This window comes from Megalobrama amblycephala, linkage group LG9, assembly GCF_018812025.1.
Source record: "Megalobrama amblycephala isolate DHTTF-2021 linkage group LG9, ASM1881202v1, whole genome shotgun sequence".
Taxonomy (NCBI): Eukaryota; Metazoa; Chordata; class Actinopteri; order Cypriniformes; family Xenocyprididae; genus Megalobrama; species Megalobrama amblycephala.
The window spans coordinates 28,432,962-28,455,053 of record NC_063052.1 but is presented as its reverse complement, the minus strand read 5'-3'; the positions used below and the strand labels follow the sequence as shown (position 1 = coordinate 28,455,053).

At 42.2% G+C, this 22,092-nt stretch overlaps 1 pseudogene; it reads right to left on the bottom strand.

Moving 5' to 3' along the window:
• Positions 1 to 697: 697 nt before the first annotated feature.
• On the bottom strand, positions 698 to 21,466 carry LOC125276244 (annotated as a pseudogene).
• Positions 21,467 to 22,092: the final 626 nt, after the last annotated feature.

Sequence of the window (22,092 nt, the reverse complement as noted above, 5' to 3'; positions counted from 1 at the left end):
CGAATATGCAGTTCAGTGTTGCAAATTGCTTTCTGTTGAAAGTAGCTAAAACTGGTCACTAAATGTCACTAGATGATGTCATATTGGTAAGTCCACAGATCTATATTAATATAAATATAGATCAGTGGGCCAGTTGTGGAATTTAGATAAGGTTTGTCCAAGAAGTTGCTAGGCTTTTGAAAAAAGTCTCAAAAGGGGCGGGTAAGTCACTAAATCTAGCGACAAAATTGCTAAATTGGCAGCACTGATGCAATTTCCATTTATGCAGAAGCAGCAAGCAGACAATGTTGCCATGAGGATACTCATTAAACTTTAAGTAGGAAATTGCTTACGTTTTCTGTTATTCAACCAGGCTTACAGCAATTGTAAGTACTTTCGTGCAGCTGTAGCAGCAGTATAAAATTTCAGATTGCAGTTTTTGCCAATATTATTAATAGCAGCAGCATGCATAGCAAAATCAGATTGCAATGTTAGTGAATTTTAATAGAGGAACAGCATGCATTGCAAATTCAAATTATGTTTGCAAATAATATTAGCAGCGGTAACAATAAGTAGACTATGTAGTTTTGTGAGATTTCAGTGATAAATCATGGGAGGTATGTCCATTCAAATGTCCATGCACGTGCCCCCTCAGATTTTTGAGCCAAATGGATTTGAATGCAGCTTCCAAAAGAAAAAAAAAAACAATATTTTTACATTTGACAATTAAAGGTAGGGTTTGCCAATTTTTATAAACACTTTTTGTCAACGTCAAAGAACTAGCGGTGATAAAAGCGGTGTTGTCTGACTATGATCATTCCTTTAAAGCTTGCAGTGGTTTCTGCATTCTCTTTTATTTTTTTCAGCCATAACCCCTTATGTTGCAACTTGGAGAGTATAGGTTCAGCTTTCCCTTTCTTTGTGACCAGAGTGCATGCTGTGCACAAGAAAGACCATTCTCTTATCTTAGATGCTGAATTTCAGAGGGTTTCTGAAAGTGCGTTGCACTGCTAAGGCAAGTATTTGAAGGTTGAGCATGCGAGCTCATTGGCTACTGATACAGCAGAAATCAATCAGCTGTGACCTATAGAGAATGATATGATTGCAAGCAGTTTGAGTTAAGGACCTATTAGCCTGCGGGATATAGAATTTCATGACAGAACCTGTATTTGGAGACTGACCTAGACTGGGCACCATCCCTACATCTGGACCACACAGGCATTACACACACACTTCTACTTCTAATCTCTTTACTTTACTTCTCTGAATAACAATACCTTCAAAATGGTGCCTCGGTGACATCAAACATAATAAAAACACATGACTAACATTTGTGCATTTTTACTGATGGCCTATGATGATTCCTATGATGACTTTAATGTTTTGGTGCTTTTCTGACATTTGTAAATACATCAAGAAACTGGAAATCTTTTTTTTTTTTTTTTTTTTTTTTTTTTAAATGACAATGTTATTTACATTCTCAAAATGGAGATTTTTTTTTTAAAGTATAGCGCATGAGTCATATGGATAACTTTTATTAATCTATTTATTTTTTTATCCAGTCAGCCTGTTTTGACTAATCTATAAAGTTTCTTGAATATAGGACAGCTACATTTTTGTTAGATTATTTTCTGTATCTCTATGCCTTCAGATATTCTCAATCCTTTCAGTCAGGAATACACATCTGCAGGAAGAAATGATCGCAGACACAAAGATCTATGGTCAAAATTCTTCAAAGTTTGTCAGATTTCGATTTATACTTTAAATGAATATGTTTTTATATCATATAACAAAGACTTACAAAGTATATTGGATAAACAAATGGACAGATTATCATAAGGCCTCCTTTCTACTTTTACCATAATTGTAAATGGTTTTACCCCTTTGCAAGGTGCTTGAAAAGGGTAAAAACAAATACTAAAGGTTTGCCAGATTTTTCCCACACTTTTCTGAAAACAACAGATGTTTCCCGAATGGGATGCTCATACTTTTCAGGCTCCTCATCATGTCCTGATCTTAAGCTTATACAGCAAAACAGAAAAGAGAAGTGATAAGGAGTTTACATCATATAACCTTAAAATTCCTGCAAGCTGAGAGCCTATTTATTCTTAGTTTTTAAATTTCATTTCCAAGTCTTTCTGTAAAACAGTTACAATGAAAACAGAGCAACAAATCAATATACAATTCATGCAACTCTAAAATAAAAATTAAAATAGATCCCAAAGTTCAGAGAAATTTGATAAAAGTAAACAACTTATGATAAAGTACATCTTCCACCAAACAAATGTGAAGAAAAAAATAAAACATGGACAAATTTTAATACAGAAATAAAACATTTGTTGTAAAACTAAAGAAAACACACTGAAAATGTGTATTTTTATGTGTTTGTTTCTTCTGTTTTTCTTGGGTTTATTTGTGCTTGATGCCTATCAGTCAGACAGCTGATCTGACAGTCTCTCCAGCTGTTCAATATATTCGGAGACATCTAGAAATGACAACGATGGAGAATAATTAGTCAGTACTTGACACTGCAAAAGACTGTTTGTTCAAACGTCTAGGTTACTAGTGTAACCCCCGTTCCCAGAAGGAGGGAACGGAGACGTTACGTCGATACTGACGTAATGGGGTCTCGCCTGGGAGCCCAATCACCTCCAAGGGTACAAAACAAGCCAATGGGAATTGGCCTGTGAGATTTACATGCCGGGCCCCTCCCCCGGCATCCGGGTATAAATAGGGCCGGCATACTCACCTTCATTCATATTTTTGCTGAGGAGCCGAGATAGGTATCTGGCCGCTCAGCGGTGACTCAGAGCTATGGCAGGGGAACGTAACGTCTCCGTTCCCTCCTTCTGGGAACGGGGGTTACACTAGTAACCTAGACGTTCCCATTCAGTCAGTCACGTTCGACGTTACGTCGATACTGACGTAATGGGGTCCCGTGGAAAGCGCCATAGCAACTGAACCACGTTACGAGTGTTAGGGAGGCAGATGCAAGTGCGGCCCATACTCGCAACCCTCCAGCGCCCAGAGTAAGCCCAGGAATGTCTTCCATACCAGTGGAATGGAGAGGACAGGGCATTACAGTGGAGAGGTCGAAGCTGTTGTTCCTTACCCACGGGGAAGAGTGCTTCGGAACTCAATTCCCACGTTTTTCAGCCATGACCAAAACGCCAGGAAAGCATTCCCCGAGGAGGGGAAAGCTACGGAGACCACACCCTGCCCGAAGGGAGGTAATGTGTGGAAACACATATGGACTGGCCTGAAGACAGTAACGCATATGGAAGATCTCTGATGTAGGTCCTACCTTCCGGGAGGAACACAGTAGCAATCAGAGATAGGGCAAAACGAAGCCGCCCAGGGAAAGACACGGGTTTACCGTTAGGGAAACCGTACCGTGGACAAACACATATGGGATTACCCGCAGGGAATCACAGCATATGGGCATCTAGCTCAGTACAAGGGCAGACCAATTGGGCATACACACGAGTACTGGACCTAGCGCCGGACGCCTCCGCCGCGTCTGGCTGCCGCAGGATGCAGGAGGAACTCCACAGGGTTCACCGTTACGGGGAACTGAACTGAGGAGCGGGAAAAGTGCTCGCATTCCCTCTCCCGAGGGAAATGGCACAGCAAGCGAACACCCATGGCTATCTACGACTAGACAGCACACGGGTGGACACCGGTTCCACTCGGAGATTATAATATCTCGCGAATGTATTCGGTGTCGCCCAGCCTGCAGCTCTGTAAATATCTGCAACAGAGGCACCGTGCGACAACGCCCAGGAAGAAGCAACACTCCCAGTGGAGTGAGCTCGCAACCCAAGGGGGCACGGCTCGCCTTGCGACTGGTACGTCAAGGCGATGGCATCCACTATCCAGTGGGCCAACCTCTGTTTGAAGACAGCCTTCCCCTTCTGCTGACCTCCAAAACAGATAAAGAGCTGCTCAGAGCTTCTGAAGCTCTGCGTGTGGTCCACGGAAACGCGCAGAGCGCGAACGGGACACAGCAACGCGAGGGCTGGGTCTGCCTCCTCCGGGGGCAGTGCTTGCAAGTTCACCACCTGGTCCCTGAAGGGACTGGTGGGAACTTTGGGCACATATCTAGGCCGGGGTCTCAGGATAACATGAGAGTAGTCCGGCCCAAATTCCAGGCACGAATCGCTGACCGAAAATGCCTGCAGGTCCCCAACCCTCTTGAAGGAGGCGAGCGCGGTCAGGAGCACTGTCTTAAGAGACAGATGTTTAAGCTCGGCTGACTCAAGGGGCTCGAAGGGAGCTCCCCGAAGACCCGAGAGGGCGACGGAGAGATCCCAGGAGGGAATGAGGCGAGGCCTAGGGGGATTTAACCTCCTGGCGCCTCTGAGGAACCTGATGATCAGGTCGTGCTTTCCTAGTGACTTGCCATCGAGCACATTGTGATGCGCTGCGATGGCGGCCACATAGACCTTCAGGGTGGAAGGGGACAGCCTCCGTTCCAAACCCTCTTGAAGGAAGGAAAGCACAACACCGACCGGGCATTTCCGGGGGTCCTCCCGGCGGGAGGAACACCACTCAACGAACAGACTCCACTTCATGGCACAGGCCCGCCTCGTAGAGGGGGCTCTGGCCGAAGTGATGGTCTCGACTACCGCGGACGGTAGGCCACTCAAGTCTGCCGCGTCCCGTCCAGGAACCACACGTGGAGGTTCCACAAATCGGGCCGCGGGTGCCATATGGTGCCCTGCCCCTGAGAGAGGAGGTCCTTCCTCAGGGGGATGCGCCAGGGATGGGCTGTCGCGAGGAGCATGAGTTCCGGGAACCAGGTCCGGTTGGGCCAGTACGGCGCAACTAGCAAGACCTGCTCCTCGTCCTCCCTGACCTTGTACAGTGTCTGTGCAAGGAGGCTCACTGGGGGAAACGCATATTTGCGTAGGCCCCGGGGCCAGCTGTGTGCCAGTGCATCCGTGCCGAGGGTCCCCTCGGTCAGCGAATAAAACAACTGGCAATGGGCGGATTCCTGAGAGGCGAACAGGACCACCTGTGCCTCCCCGAACCGGCTCCAGATCAGCTGGACCACCTGGGGGTGGAGTCTCCATTCCCCCGGGAGCGTGAGCTGTCGTGAGAGCGCGTCGGCCGCACGATTGAGCTCGCCCGGGATGTAGGAGGCGCGCAGCGACCTGAGTCGGCGCTGACTCCACAGGAGGAGATGGCGGGCGAGTTGCGACATGCAACGGGAGCGTAAACCACCTTGGTGGTTGATGTACGCTACTGTCGATGTGTTGTCCGTCCGGACCAGTACATGCTTGCCCTGCAGCAACGGTCGAAACCGGCGCAGAGCAAGGAGTACTGCTAGCAACTCGAGGCAGTTGATGTGCCAGTGGCGCTGAGGTCCTGTCCAGGAACCCGACGCCGACTGACCACTGCATATGGCACCCCAGCCGGTGGTGGAGGCATCTGTTGTGACAACAACATGCCTGGACACTTGTACTAGGGGCACCCCAGCCTGTAGAAAAGCAAGGTCCGACCACGGGCTGAATGTGCGGCGACAACTCGGTGTGATGACCACACGGAGTGAGCCACGGTGCCATGCCCACCTCGGGACTCGGTCGTGAAGCCAGTGCTGAAGCAGTCTCATATGAAGCAATCCGAGCGGCGTGACCGCGGCTGCGGATGCCATATGCCCCAGGAGCCTCTGAAATTGTTTCATTGGGACCGCTGTTTTCCGCAAGAACGAATTCAGGCAGTTCAGCACCGACTGTGCACGCTCGTTGGTGAGACGTGCTGTCATGTTGACCGAGTCCAGCTCCACACCGAGAAAAGAGATGCTCTGCACGGGGCAAAGCTTGCTCTTTTCCCAGTTGACCCGAAGCCCCAACTGGCTGAGGTGACTGAGCACCAGGTCCCTGTGTTCGCACAACTGCTCTCGGGACTGGGCCAGAATGAGCCAGTCGTCGAGGTAGTTGAGGATGCGAACGCCCACTTCCCTGAGCGGGGCAAGGGCCCCCTCCGCGACTTTGGTAAAGACGCGAGGAGACAGGGACAGCCCGAAGGGTAGGACCTTGTACTGATATGCCCGCCCCTCGAACGCAAACCGTAGGAACGGTCTGTGTCGAGGAAGGAACGAGACATGAAAGTACGCGTCCTTCAGGTCGATAGCTGCAAACCAATCCTGGGTGCGAACGCACGTGAGGATGTGTTTCACCGTGAGCATCTTGAACGGGAGCTTGTGAAGGGCCCAATTCAAGACACGCAAGTCCAGGATCGGTCGTAACCCCCCGCCTTTCTTGGGTACTATGAAGTAAGGGCTGTAAAACCCAGACTTCATCTCGGCTGGAGGGACAGGCTCTATTGCGTCATTCGCCAAAAGAACCGCAATCTCCGCCCGCAGGACAGAGGCGTTGGGACCTGTCACCGAGGTGAACAGAACGCCGCTGAACCTGGGGGGACGCCTGGCGAACTGAATCGCGTAGCCGAGTCTGATTGTCCGAATGAGCCAACGGGACGGGTTGGGAAGGCGTAGCCACGCCCCAAGCTCCGTACGAGTGGAATCATCCGGACAACAGAAGTACCCACGGGGGGGCAGCATGGAGCACTGTGGCCCAACTCGGGAGGCAGTGCGTCCCGAAGTCGAGGCTGTGAGTGGGATCCACTCACATGGCTCCGAGTGGGCAGGGTGGCGTGGGAAGGCAGCGCGTTCCCGGGGCGCCAAGACCCTGCCCGTGGCGAAGGAAGGAGTGGCTGAGAGAGAGGGAGCGAAGGCTTATATGACCCAGAGGTTTTTGGAAATTGCTCTTTTGTTGAAAATGTGGGTACCGCTGGCACTGGGGCCAGCGGCGGAACAGAACACAGGATTCTCCCCCGGGCCCTCTCCCAGGGGAAGGAGCGGTGCGGTCACCGTCTCCCACAGAGCAGTCTCCAAAACCACCGGGTCTCCCGTCTCAGGGCCGCTTCTTGCCTTTCTTCTTCTTAGAAGAAGGCTTGGCGGTCTGGGCGGGGGGCGTGGCCTTCCTGCGGGAAGCTCGGGGAGGATGGGACGAGTCCGATCTCCCGGAAGCCTGAGCCGCAGGAGGACGCCCTCGGCGAGGAGCAGACGGAGGCGCAGCCCGTGGCGGATTGGTGGCATCATCACGCCGGGGCAGGATGTGTTTTATGGCCTCTGTCTGCCTTTGCACTGCCGAGAACTGCTGAGCGAAGTCCTCGATAGTGTCGCCGAAGAGGCCGGCCTGGAAGATGGGGGCGTCCAGAAAGCGAGCTTTGTCGACCTCCCTCATCTCAGAGCAGCTCCACCATCGAGGGTAGTGAGAGCGGAGGAGGCAGAAGAACGGTTTCTGGCCGTGTGAGGGGCCATCCACGTCTTCTGGAGCTCCTCATGCACCTCCGGGAAGAAAGGCACTGGGGCGGGACGCGGCTGAGAACCGCGCCCCGAGCCCAGAAACCAATCATCCACCCGCGAGCGCTCGGGACACGGTGGAGGGTTACTAACCTGGCCAGCGGCCGCTACAGCCTCTGGCCCTGGGGTAGTAACAGAGGGGACTCTCATTCCTGTGTTAAAGAAAGAGAGTCGCGATCTCAATGCCAACACGGACATGCTCTCGCAATGAGGGCATGTACCATCCACGAGCGCTGCCTCAGCGTGGGGTTTCCCCAAACACGTGAGACAGTGATCGTGGCCGTCAGAGGAAGTCAGGAAACGTCCGCATCCAGAAACGAAAAGACATCTTGAAAAAGACGCTGATCGCCCGTGCTTGCTCTTTTAGAATACCTCACCAACCGAAGCACACAGGGATGAGTGCAGCACCGTCCTGTGGGCAGCGCGCCGTCACACCCACCGCTGAGCGTGCCTTCCCAACCAGCTGGAGAGATACGAGCAGCCACCAGAGAACAGACAGTAAAAGCAATTAAAATTGCTGTTTTCAGGACCGAGTCCTTAGCAATTAAAATTGCTGTTTGCTCTCTTAGTTCAGAAATTCACTCTTTGAGGAGGTGAAAGGATGATCAGCCGATCGGCTCCTCAGCAAAAGTATGAATGAAGGTGAGTATGCCGGCCCTATTTATACCCGGATGCCGGGGGAGGGGCCCGGCATGTAAATCTCACAGGCCAATTCCCATTGGCTTGTTTTGTACCCTTGGAGGTGATTGGGCTCCCAGGCGAGACCCCATTACGTCAGTATCGATGTAACGTCGAACGTGACTGACTGAATGGGAACTCTTGTTTCTGTGGTGTAATAGGATGACATTCTCTCTTACCCTCTCTGATTTTGCTGGTTTGTGATTGTGAGCATTCTATTGCTTTCTTTAGTTCTTTTTCAAGAGCGTCCATTATGTGCAGCTTCACAAAGAAACAAGAGAAGATTATATTTGACTGTAGACATAGTACAACTAAATACATGATCGTCTTTAATGAATTTGTGATCAGTACCTTTAAGTTATTCAACTTTTTAAGCACTTCCTTTTTTGCCTCGTTGAACATGTCATGTTTTATCTCATCGACTGTGTCTCTTAGCAGGTCTTGCCTTTTCTTCATGGATCCGGTTCCAGTCACTGCTGCAGCTTCTAAAATGAGAAACACTCTGTATTCATTCATTTTCTTTCTCATGAAGAACACATCAGAACAAGGAAATAAATTCTTGGATGTGTGTTTCATGAATGAAACGTAATTTGTTACATGCCCGGTGTTTTTTTTTTTAACCCTTTTAATTCAATAATTTAATTAAAACATGGAAGCCTACACTGTGTTCACGTCAACTGCGTATCTGTCAACAGTTAAAATTGTTAAATAAAGTCATTATATTTGTTTTGTTTTTGCGAACAAAAAGTATTCTTGTCGCTACATAAAATTAAGGTTAAACCACTGCAGTCACATAGACTATTTTAACGATGTCTGTAATACCTTTCTGGACCTCAAAAGGTGCAATGACGTTGCTGCCATGTGTAGTTCAGAAACCCTCAGATTTCATTAAAAATATCTTAATTTGTATTCCGAAGATGAACGAAGATATTACGGGTTTGGGATGACATGCAAGTATGATTTCTTTTTCTTTTTTTGTTTAAGAGAATTATACTAATACCACACTTGAAAGATGTTTTTGTTATGCAATAAATAAAAAGTACAATTTATATTAAAATAGTTTGTGATGAATTAGAACTTAATGCTAGCATACCTTCGTAGCAAGAAGCCATTTTTTTCTCAATAGCTGTTTGCATTGATGAGTAGATGAGCTTCTTCATGTCAACAATGTCTCTTTTGAGCAATGCCTTCAGTTTTGTTTCCTTCCAAAAAAACACAAGAAAAGTCAGAAAAGTCTTGAAACATTGTCTGCTTATTTCCATCCTGCATTAAAAGTTGGTTTGCATTTCAGTGCTTACTGGGTTATAAAAACAGCCTCCTTAATTATAAGGAATGAGGATTCACATACATAGACTTCAACAGAAGTAAAGAAAGGCATAGAGGACCAGGGCTGGAGTATGACACATTAGTGTCTCCAAGAGGACAACTGAACTCACCTCAATTTTAATGAAGTTCTGAATGTTATTGATGGGAGATGAGGGGTTAGCAGAGTCACTCTGGATAATACTGAACTTATCAATCTGTTCCTGCACTGACTTCCCCGTTTTTCCAGTCACACTAGAAAAGAACACGCCAAAAGAAAACCATTTTTAAAAACCTTTTACAGAACATACATGTAGGTGTAATCGTTAATAATCTGATACAATAGTGATAGCCAAATTCCCAAACTTGCAATGTTTGCTTTACATTGCTATAGTCTATTGTATGTGGCATTTGAACAAAAGATTCAGAGGGGACTTTGGAGGTATAAGCAAATTCATTTCTATTTCCTGTACAGAGTGTATGTTACTGGTCTAATTGATCCATTACTAGAAGGAGTACCAGTACAAACCCACTCATATTTTGGGTCCTGCACAGATATCATAAAACAAACATAAGGATATAATGCTGTTCCCTTAACAAAACATTTGGCCTTAAACTAATCAAACTGGGCAGAAATTATCTGTCACAATCTAAACCCAATCTGTATCTTCTGGGCATCGGTCTCATTTGCTGGTTTACATGCAATCTACAGTTGGTCCACGTTTACAAGCTTTGCTCCAGTTTATGCACCAATATAATGTGAATAATTTGTAAACAAAATGCCAACAATATAATTAACAGCAATGTTAATTAAAAGTACTTAAATGAAAAAAAAAAAAAACTTTATGATAATGCCCTAAAAAGACCGTCTTTTCTAAGACTGGAAATGGAATGATACAACCAAACTTATGAAAAAATCTTGTTGAATTCATTATCAATCCCTTCATGCAAATGTTCGGCCAATGTCTTGTTCAAGTCTAAAATTTTATCCCAATTTTTCGACCAATAGCATCCATAGTTCTTGCACAAAGCTCCAAGGATTTTATGGAACCCCCTTCCATCTTTATTCTGAGTAACAAAACAAAAACAGAAAAAAAAATGTGTTAAAAGGACAAGAAAATGGTGATTATGCAAAACAGTTGAATCACACTCACTGTTATCAATTTCTTTGTGGAAGCAACACATGATTTCACTGATTCATCCACTCCCTTTGAGAGACACTGCTCCAGATCACTATAAATGCTCTCAAAATATTTGTCCAGTTCATTTAGTGCCTTCAGTAGGTTCTTCTCTAATTCCATGACTTTCATTTCCATCTAAAACACATCCATACAAGAGCAGTGAATTACAGAATAATATATACTAGCAGCATTCTATACACTCTAATTCTAGTCATTCTAATTCTGACTCATACCGTTTTCTTGTCTGTATCCAGCTGGCCACTTTGAATTAAGAGTAAAGTTCCCTTTGCTTCACTGACATAATCTCTGACCAGTCCTCGATTAATGGTCTTGTTAAGAGTCCTCAGTTCATCCTGCAGCTTAGGGATTTCTAGATATAAAGACAAGGATGTGATTTGTACTCATTTGGTCAGTGCTTTATCTCACTTTATAAAATATTTAAACATATACATATATATATATATATATATATATATATATATATACACACACACACACACACACGTGTAACAGTTTGACGTGATTATTTTTTGTCATAAATAAAGTGGTAAAATCATAAAATGAAAGCAATAGACAGAATATAGTTTACCTGTTTCACTAGATTCCAGATTTAAATCGTGGTCAAAGAATGCTTTGGAACTTACAGTAAAAACTTGAAACTGATTGTCAGAACTGAATATTTTCTAAAAAAGAAAAAAAAAAGGAAAATAATGTTAATTAGAAGAAATCCATATATTGTATTGTATATAATATAATATTGTATATATAGTTTTTGAAAAAAAATAATGTAACAAAGAAAATTAGGTAAAAAAGTTGTAACGAATCCACTGCAGGCAAGTTGAAGTGAACCCATGGGCAGTTATTTAATCCAAAAACATGAAACATGAGGGCTATATATATACACAAGACTAATGATAAAGCAGAAACACCTGTGAACAATCAAGATAATGACCCAATCAGAAAAGAAGAAAAGAACAAAGAAACCACATGACTAAAACAACCAATAACAACAGGCTTGTTCGACTTCATGCAGCGCTGCACAGACCGATCGGCAGCTGACTTGAAGCAGTGCATGCCGGTAAGAAATTTTGTTCGACTTGAGACAACACCGACGCCAAGTGACTGTGACATTTGGCTTCAAAGTACCACGAGAGCAATTCGAAAGCAGCCGACTAAGTCAGCCAATGCAGTTTCTCAAGAGCAGCTGCACAAGCTCTGAAGACAACACAGCTGTTTCACTTTTGGCCGGATTCACCGCATGACAATGATCGCTTGTGTTTCATGCTTATTCTCACACGTTCAGATCCACTAATGCTCAAAAATCTGTATTTTTAAAACAGTGAAGGCTCTTTTCATGTAGTCGCAATGTTATATTGTGTCATGTTTATCAAAATGAAACTGATAAAAACGTAGAACCCACTGCATTGGTATTTAAATAATATATGCTTTTGTTGAACTTTATTCTTGTAAAAACAGATGCTGTAAGCAGTACATCAAGTATTGAATGAAAATCTCTCTAAAACATCTGTGTATTAGTCAAATATTGCATTTATTTCACTTCAGCTGTAACAAAGTATGCAAACACAGCATGAGCATCACTATGGGAAGCAGAAAGTGTCCAACTTTGCACCTCCGTTTTCAGCTCCTCCCCACCTATATGCAGTTACTCTCGCCGATCGGTTGCATCCAGCCGCAGCCGATGTCGAACACACCTTACATGACACATTCACAAGGGGAGCACATGGCAAGATCACATGAGAAGTAAGGGAATCACATGGTCCATGGAGCAGTGGTGAGCCGAGCTCCGCATCCGCTCAGGCATGGCGGCCATCTCGGCTGAGGGCTCAGGCATGGCAGCCATCTTGTGAAGAGACTCAAGCATGCATGACTTGAGCAGGTTCAGACTTGGCAGGCATGATGTGAAGAAACTCAGGCTTGGCAGGCATGACATGAACAGTCTCTGGCTGGGCAGGCATGACATGAACAGTCTCTAGCCTGGCAGGAATGATGTGAAGAAACTCTGGCTTGGAAGCCATCTTGGCTGAAGTCTCTGTTATGGCAGCCATCTTGTCAGAAGACAAAGGCATGGCAGCCATCTTGTTAAGAGACTCAGACGTGGCAGGCATGATGTGAAGAAACTCAGGCTTTTTGTAGGCATGACATGAACAGGTTCTGGCTTGGCAGACATGACGTGAACAGTCTCGGGCTTGACAGGCATAATCTGAACAGGCTCTGGCTTTGCAGACATGACATGAATAGGTACTGATCTGGCAGCCATTACATGAACAGGTCTTGGTGTGGATAACTCCAGACATGGCGGTCGGGGCGTGGAAACTCTCTGAGGTGTGGGCTGTGGTGTGGTCTGCAGGACTGTGGAGCCCCTCATCCACAATCCCCACAGTAAATGAGGAACCGCTCAGCAGAAGGGCATGGTCGATATATTCCTCCAAGGACCTGGCAACTTGAAACAAATAGTTGAGAAAGATCCTAGACATAGTCCTCGATAGCCAGATTGCCTTAACGAGGCACAGGAGACAAACTGCTGGGTTCATTATTACTGGTCTAGCTTTCTGCAACGAATCCACTGCAGGCAATCAGAAGCAAACCCATGTGCAGTTTATTTAATCCAAAAACATTAAAAAATACAAGATAAACAGACTTGAACTGACCTGGGGCATATTCTTCGTACCTCGCTTAATACATCTGAGATTATTTGACAGATGCCAGATCTTCTAATCGTGATTACTGAACTCTGGCTAATTTGGTTCTTCAAACGAAGTTGCAGATTGGATTAAAATATCTGGATTAAGTTGTCTAAGATTACTGCGTGTTCTCGTATTCCATGAAAAGGGCAGATGTATCGATACACGAAACCACGATCAGCAAGGCAGCGATTGGCTGGAGTCAAGACGGCAACGTAATGACATCATAGAATGAGAAAAGACACCTGACTAAAAACTTGACAAATTTCTAGACATTTATAAGGAAACAGCCAAGCGAATAAATGACAGAAGAACGACATAAATGTTATAATAGATAAATAATATGTGCACTATTTTTTTTTACATGATTACCCAATTATTTAGGCTATATTCACAATTTCTAGTATTTGTACAGGAAATTTTTTATTTCAATGTTGTAATTAGCAAATAATTTACCTTTGAAGCATATTTGACAGCATTAATTAAAGTTTCTTAAGGGTCAAGATCAAGTTATCTGCATCTCCTGCGCTTCATCAAGCCACTCCCATAATATCTGTCGCGGTTCAAATTCACAAATGCATGTAACGTTACGGCATAGACATCTGTACATCATGTGTGTAAGACTCCAATAAAATCGTTTTGCAAAGCAATTGGTTCAAATGATTCAAACTAGCTTTGAAAAGCTTTGTTTCTCCCATCACTGGCCTGGCCTGGCCTGACTCACCTACAGGCAGGTTACATGGAACAAAGCTAGAAAAGACAATAAAACGTGAGGGCTATATATATACATACAAGACTATTGATAAAACAGGGAACACCTGTGAACAATCAAGACAATGACCCAATCAGAAAACAGAACAAAGTAACCACATGACTAAAACAACCAATGACAACATGACACATTCACAAGGGGAGCACATGGCAAGATCACATGAGGTGCAAGGGAATAACATGACAACAGGAAGCACTTGGCAAACATAACAAAGCAATGAAACAAAAAAGACTGCAAAAGTAATACCTTAAGTTTAGATTTTTCAAACTTTTCTTTGACCTTCATCTTGGCATGTTCATTTCTATGAAGTATGCATCTTTTTTTCTGATCCTGAATGATTAAAAACAACAACAACACACACACACACACACACACACGAGCATGTTTATAGTAAAATCTGATTCGGTGGTAGATTATGTACTATCTATTTTTCCTCAGTAAATTATTACATATATTAAATTGTAATCGCAGTGATATTAGGTCTCACTTACAGGGGAAACTAAAATTAGGGTAACACTTTAGAATACTGATCCTTCATTAATGAATAACTACACAGGAACAAATGAATAATGCATTATTAACACTCTAGTAACTACTATTAACTAACAATAAACTCTGATTAATGAATTTGTAAGTAATAGTGTTCAGTTGTAGGTGGTAGTTCACTATTAACTAAACAGTAACTACTGTTTTTCATTCCTCCCAGAGAAATGGGAACATTTAGCAGAAGTTCTACCCGGAAGACTCTAATGCACGTCATTGTTCATTATCTAACCAATCATTACACGTCACCTGAGTATATAAGTTCTATTCCCACTTCTATTGTGTTTGCAGATACCATCGCTGGCGTTCACCCCCATCCTCCCCACCACCACCAGGGCGGTCCCTGTCCATGAATGATGGATAATGTAAAATTCATAATAAAGTAAAGGCCATGGTAACCCACTAGTAATGACTGAAGGAATTACTAATTATTTGGATCAGTATTCTAAAGTGAAAAACATGATAACTCTCTAGTAACTACTGAAGTCTTTGTAAACTTTTGATGTTTTGTATGTTTTTGTACAGTAATTCCTTATGATATATTTGGTAACACTTAAGTAATTACTAGTGGGTTACCATGATCTTCACTTTAGAATACTGATCCAAATAATTAGTAGTTCCTTTAGAAGGATGTAGTAACACTTAAATAATTACTAATGGGTTGATATGATCTTCACTTTAGAATACTGATCCAAATAAGAAGTAGTTACTTTAGAGTTATATAGTAACTCTTGAGTTATTACTATCCAATACTTTACAAAACCTCAAAAGTTTACAATGACTTCAGTAGTTACTTGAGAGTTATCATGCTTTTCACTTTAGAATACTGATCCAAATAATTAGTAATTCCTTCTTAATTATTTGGTAATTCTTCAGTCAATAGTGGGTTACCAAGGCCTTTATTCTATAATTAATTATACATTATTCATTATTCACATTAATTACGAACATGTATATAGTAGTTCTTAGTAGTTCTCTGGGAGGTATGAAAAAAACAGTAGTTACTGATTAGCTAATAGTGAACTACCACCTTTAACTGTACTATTACTAATTCATTCATCAGTTACTTGTTAGTTAATTGTAGTTACTAGAGTATTAATAATGCATTACTCATTTGTTCCTGTGTAGTTATTCATTAATGAAGGATCAGTATTCTAAAGTGTTACCAAAATTAGCACTAGTCTATGAAAACAAAGGAGCAATACAGCATAACTACAGCTAGTACAGTTCTTCTATACATTTAACAAACCTTGTCTCCTGAGATTTTGTCACTAAAAAGCCGTGCAGATCTAAAAAGGAATATTAAAAGTTATAAAGTGTTCTGATCTGTTTCACACAAAAAGAAACAAGATTATTAGAATTAGGCTTAGAATTATACCACTTCCCAGCCATTCACTTCCTATATGTAATATTCACAAAATACCTAACATAGACTTCTGGATCGATGTCATCAGTCTTTGTGCAGATGAAGTTAATGCTTTTGCATTCTCCTCCTGGTCCCAGTTCTTCAATGCAGTGCTTTAAAATCCCCCAAGGGCCACTGTCAGTGCTTGCTCGATTGATAGAACTAATAATCCACACAGAAGAGCAATCTCTCAGCTTCTACAGGATTTTAAATATAACACTGAGTTAGGGGAAATGTTCTTAATGGCATAATATATTTATTGTGTGGTTAATCTGACAAACTGTTTGAAAGGAGCGTATTTAATATTTACAGATTTCCACAGATCATCTCTAATCTTATTGCAGTCTCCAGATCCAGGAAGATCAACAAGCACAATGTGTTCCAGAAGTTCACGACAATCTGGAATCTTGATCTTCACACTCTTCACAAGCGGCCAGTACCAGCCACCAGAACTTGACTAAATGTGTTGTATGTAACTTGCAACCTCATCGATAAATTCATTGACCTGTTGAGAAAATAAATTGCTTTGTTTTAGTTTGCTGAAAAGCAAATTAAAAATGCATTATACATTTTATATGTTAAATATTAAACAGTCTCCCAAAACCTACATCACTCTTTGAGAAACTGTTTGGTTTTTCCTTATTAGTGCACAAAAAGTATTCAATCTCAGTAAATTTGTCATCATTCTTGAGCTCTTCTAATGTTTTCTTGTCTGCATCAGCTCCATACAGCACAGTGATCTTTTCTACAGCAATTTCAGCCAAGTCATCATTCCTGTCTTCACTTTCATCTGACAAAACTCTGAAAAGATCTTTGAGCTCATTCTCCCACTCCTGCAGAGGCACACAAAACACAATTTGGAGAAAAAGATGGCTTTGTTCCATTTCCCACAGTCTGATTTATTCACATATTTATAAAGAACTTATTAAAAGCATATTCAGATGAATACAAATGAGGAAACCTCTTTAGAGAAGAGTTCAATCTCTGCAGTGTAGTTGGAGTCAGTCAGATTGGCTTCCACCTGAGTAACAACAGCTGTACAGGCACCAAAACAACCAGATGGCAGTAGATACTTTTTCCCCAATATTGCACTTAATAGGGAGCTCTTCCCTTCACCTGATGTTCCAAAAATCCCAATGGTTGCCTTCTTCCTGCTGCCTTTTTCTATTTGATCTAAATTTTTGGTGAATCTTTTCATAATTTGCTTTACATTCTCCATGATCATATCTGTATGGAACAAAGAAGAGCCATGTTTCTGATTAAATAAAATTTTTGTAAGCAACATAAGTGACAGATGTATAATTCTATTTTTTTTTTTTTATGTTTTACTAGTGCATAGTATGTAATTGTAATAGTGTTCAGTCATGTGGCATTTATGACATGGGTGCTTGACTCATGGGGAGATGGTAAATATGGAGTTTGCCTGTTGTGTTGGTGTGGGTTTCCTCCGGGCACTCTGGTTTCTACCACAATCAAAAGACTTGCAGGACAGGTGAAATGGAGACTCTAAATTGTGTGAAGGTGTATGTTAGTGCGTGTTAGCCCTGTGATGGACTGGCAGTCTGTCCAGGGTGTTTCTTTGTCTACATCCCTGTGATGGTACATAGGATGCTACAACATCACATTGTGTGTCTAAATTCTGCTGACCATGCATAGGCAACAAAGTGATTAGTTACAAGTGGAACATAAGAGGTGGACAGATTCAGATTTTACTTGCCTGTTGTCAGCGGTGACTCTATGATTGATTCACGCTTCCTTTTAGTACCTATCAGAGAATTCAGTCTACTCATTATTTTTCCTCAATCACAGAATGTACAATGATCTTTAATTTTTATACCTTGGCTAGTCATTGTGGCACGGATGGAAAGTCCTGGAGGGGAAGAACATGCATTCTTATTAAAGATCTATTACTTATGTATTGTTTTTTTGTTGATGTTGTTGTTGTTTTTTTGTTTTTTGTTTTTTTCTTACCAATCTTTTTAATTCTGATTATAACTTATAAATTATTATAAATTATTTAACTAATTGGCTCACCATCAGAGGAAGATTGTGATGGTACAGGAAGAAGTGGAGGTGTGTTCTTCTTCATCCCATGAAATGATTCCATCTTTTCTTTTGGTGCTCCAGAAATGGCTGATCTACTAAATATAGTATAAATAAATAAAAGTTAATAAAAACATTAATTATATAATATACAGCTTTACAAATTATGATGTCCTCAAAATATATACAGAACTACTGTCCCAAATCAACAGATACTGCATATGGTATTTCCATATTCTGATAAGTCACCTTTTTCTGTTGCTTTATACAATACAGACTGTCAAAGCAGTAGTAATAGTAGAATCAGTTATGTACACTCCATCACAATTTGTCTCATAATGCTATACACACTTTTTTTCTAACTGGGTGATAGTAGTTTTAGCCTAAATGTTTCATGGTGCTATGAATGAGTCTCTTTAAGCTAGCATTTCTCTGCTCCAGCTCACCACTTTTGCTCCTGAGCAAAACACAATAACTGTGAGTCACTTTGGAATGACAGTATTTCCTAATCTTCATCAAAGTATGTTATATTATGTGGGAAAAGTCAAAATTTTGCAAGGATTTTAACCCATGTCCTCAGAGTACTTCAGGTTTCTGTAAAAATGTCCAAGTCCTTTCATTCATTATCCTCACCTTTCATTGACTTCCATTGATTCATCTTCCTCATAGATTTTAGACTTTAGATTTTCAATCTCTTCATACACCTTACTCCCATTGTCCCTTTCATCTACTTCAGAGCAATTTTCTTCTGATTCTTCGTCATTATTCCCAAATATGTCTGCGTCCCATTTTTCCCAGTCCTCATCCTTACAATCATGTCCTAAGGAATTGAATTGTAGCAGTTCACCATTTCCTCTGGATAATATCTCTATTTCATATACTTCACTAGTATTGTCCTCCACAGTAGCTTTGACCTTTTCTAGGTCCTCAGGCTGAAAGCAAACTATCACACTTTGTTTGAAAATAAAAACCCCAGAGTTTTCTAAATGTCCAAATAACTGTGAGGCGTAGCTTTTTAGAGCCAGCGTTATGAGTCCTGGGGTCAAAGGGCAGCCCTGATATAGAAGTTTGTATTTCTCAACTGAAAAATGTTCTTTTGAATCACTGAGGAGACTTTCTATAATGAGAATATCCTGTCTCAGAGTTGGGTTTGACCGTTTTTGCTGTTCTAGCTCATCCTTAAAATGACTCAAACTAATTAAAGCATAATGTGTTTTGGGAGTGATCAAGACAGTTGCAGACTCTTTTGGTATTCGTCCCTTTGGAAGGGACTCAATGACATCATCTAGGTGTCTTGCCAGAACTGTTGCAATGATGAGGAAGTCAACATTAAAAAAGTGTTGACTATCATCATGTGGACTTTTCACAGTTTCATTAAAGTGTGTCTCAGAGCAGTTAAATGCACCACTGTGGATTCTGTCATAGAGTTTCTTTATGTGTGGAATTAGATCCTGAATGTTGTCTTTATAGAAGGAAACTGAAATGCCGTCTGGTCTCGGTGTGTCTGACACTTGAAGAGAATGTACAGCTGACACAATGTCAACTTCACTGACCGCATGTGAGCTTTCTTCACCCATAGATGAACCCGTCTCATCTGTCAAAAGATACTTTTTTAGATTCAGCCATTGGAAGGCTGTTTGTATCTGGGGAACATTCTGAATAGGCATCGCAGGGATGTTGATCTCTAAAGACACGGGCCGATGGTCTTTGTTTTCATTTATTTCTGAGTCTCTTATTTCACAACTTCTGACACGCCACATACATTCTTCTGGAACAAAGAAATAATCCAGCCTGGATGAAGGACAATCTTTTATGTAGAATGTATAATCCTGTTTTATGGGGTTCTTTCTTCTCCAGACATCAACCAGCTGAAGAGATTTCATGAAATTCTCTACAAATAACAGCAATTTACTATGAGAATTGTTTATTGTCAACATGTTCCATTTTTTGTCAATAAATCTATTGAGAACCGTGTTGAAATCTCCACCAATCACCAGCAGCCCTGTGGTCATTGACTGAAGGTACCTTGAAAGTTTATCAAGGGTTTTTGTGTCTGTGTGATGATTATAAACACTAACCAGAGTGTACAGCTGACCTTCCAGTTTACATTTCAACACAACATATGCTCCCCTGTTATGTTTTTCATCACTTATGTATTTGAAATCTAGTGTTTTCCTCACTAGTATGGCTGATCCCTTGCTAGAGGAGGTATACTTTGTGTAAAAAATATGCCACTTATCTTTATAGTCTTCTATAATATTTTCATCTCCTACTCCAATGTGTGTCTCTTGAAAGAAAATAATATCAGAATTTTGTAGTTCTTGAAATTTCTGATCTCTGTGTCGCTTAAGTCCATTAACATTCCAAGTGATGAAGTTTATGGTCTGTGAAGCCATTGACAGATCTGTTCTCACAGACCAAAGGTCCTCAGCTTAGTAAGTTCCCTACCAAAACAAAAAGTGATGGAGGGTAGGAACATTTTGTGTTGCATTTTGAGTGAATTACTGAGACATTTTTAGTAGTAACATTAGTAGACATTTTTATCCAAATTGATTTCAATGCTTTGATTTCAATTCGTTTTGGCTGAATTTGCTTTCAGTACTTGGTTTCGCCAGCGGTGTTGTGTAACACTTGTTAGGCAGGTTATCATGTCTCTGCTTCTCCCCCAACTGCACCTTCTTAATCAGGTTAGATTCTTACAGAGCTGGTTGCATAATGTCAATGAACCAGTGTTACTTCTTGAAAACTAAGCATCAAGAAAGCATAAATAAAATATGTTCAAACATTGTCAAGCTTTCACTGTCTCTTGTCATCGTATAAATGCCTAAACCAATCTAAAACAACCAAGGAATAGGAGATTTTAACATTTTTAACATTTTTAACATTTTAACATTTAACACTTATGAGTTCACTGAATTTCTTGCATTTATACAAATACATAAAATCTTTAAACAAATACATCAAATTATAGATGATGATGTCAAATACTATGTTTGACAAATCATACAGAAATAGTAATATGTCTTTCTGTGGATTGTTTTGAAAACCTAAAATAATATAAAAGATGTTCTGACATAAACTAAGTTTCAAAAGTATAGCTAACCTAAAGCACCATAATAATTTGAAGGAAAATTTACCTTTAATCTCTCAGGATAATGTCTGTGGGACAGAACACTGCCGTCGATTTAGCTGTCACATGTCCAGGTAAGAATTCTGACCTTAGGTCTGATTCACCTGTGGGTGTGGACATCTTGTTGTCATAACCAAAGAGAAAAAAGAGAATTAGAAAGGGACAAATTTCTCCTTTGTAATTTTATTTCACTTTACATTGCATTGAATAATTGTAAAATCAGTAGCATATATTTACTTGTTCTGAGTACTAATACTTTGTTTGTTCTATCTATGGTATGCAAGTATATAAATCCGGAAACACAAGAGTTTGCATATTGTTTGCATTTCTCTTTTGCTTGTTCTTTTAGAGCTCTTTGTTTGCCCTTAGGCTGAGGTTGAGTACATGAAGTTCCCTTTCAATACTTCACTCATACTGTGTGTGGGGAAAAACTCATTTTTTCCTCGATATTGAAGCCTTATTCAGCAACCTCACGGTCCCGCCCCTCGCACCCTCCTGTTCTCTTCCTCCCACAAGTCTGCAAGGAAGAAACAGCGGGGCAAAGGTGTTCAGCGCTCGGAGACGAGTGAGCTCACGGCGGCTCAGCCCCCACATGCCTCACTCTCTCTGCCCAGAGAGCCTTCTCTGGGCTATGAGCAGATGCCACCCCTGGACGAGGCAGTGGCTGCTCACCTCTGCCCTCCCGCAGCTGTGGGATGGAAGAATAAACGAGCCCTTCCAACCAAGCGCTGCAGGATGACCTCTGCTCTAGCTGGTAGGGCCTACTCGTCCTCAGGCCAAGCTGCCTCTGCGCTCCACACCATGGCCATTCTTGGCCATCTCTTCAGACCCACCGTAGAGGGCTTCACTGAGCACTTCACCGCTGCACAGAAGTCATCCTAAGCCATGCGACACTTCCTGCCCAAGCACTCCAGCTCAGCCACTGCCTCAAGTCAGCCCAGGCCTGCGCTGACTCACTGTTGTTGCACCCACGCCAAACACCGTTCTC